Raw genomic sequence first — 669 nt, forward strand, 5'->3', positions numbered from 1 at the left:
AGGGTGAAAAGAGGAGCTGCAGCAATGTGCAGTACAACAGAAACATGGTGTTTTTTGACAATTAAACCATTCTGGTACAACTTCTTAATACAATTTATGAATCTGAAAATGAGCTTAATTTGAGCAATTTAAGACCAGGCTGCTTTGTTCTCACCTGCAGGATTAGTACATGTCTCCTCTCTGTTGAACTGTGATAGAAAAAGAAAAACTACTGTTTTCTTGTGGGACATTTTCTTTGTATCAGTTGGGTCTGGCTAACTTTTAACAAAAAGAAGAAAAAAAAACTTTTATTGGCCTTTTCTGACTTTGATGTTCCTGTAGATTGAGGTTATTCCAGAAATGGTACTCTACTCAGAACTGCAAGTGTCTCAGTACACACTCTGACAAATCAAATGGAACTACCTGTATAAACCTGTATGTATGCCATTTTCTGGTTGAACGTTTGAAGGCTGTTGCACTTCTGACTGAACAGAGTAGATGCTTACACCACTGCACTGACCACTGGAGGTCAGCAGAAACCAGATGTCTAATGTTATCATCTGTTCACTTTACCGTTAGCCTGATATGATGGGATCAGATTTCTGTTGGCTTTGTTTTGAGAAACACATGTATAACAGGTAATGGGCTTGTGTATTTTCTGTGTGTGTGTGTGTGTGTGTGTGTGTGTGT

The 669-nt window shown here is 38.6% G+C and overlaps 1 protein-coding gene across 1 annotated transcript in view; it reads left to right on the top strand.

The window, feature by feature from the left end:
* Positions 1 to 669, top strand: part of psmf1 (proteasome inhibitor subunit 1) — an 8,188-nt gene that overhangs the window by 2,227 nt on the left and 5,292 nt on the right. The gene's annotated exons all lie outside the window — the stretch shown is intronic.

This window comes from Etheostoma spectabile, chromosome 4 (genome assembly GCF_008692095.1).
Source record: "Etheostoma spectabile isolate EspeVRDwgs_2016 chromosome 4, UIUC_Espe_1.0, whole genome shotgun sequence".
NCBI lineage: Eukaryota > Metazoa > Chordata > Actinopteri > Perciformes > Percidae > Etheostoma > Etheostoma spectabile.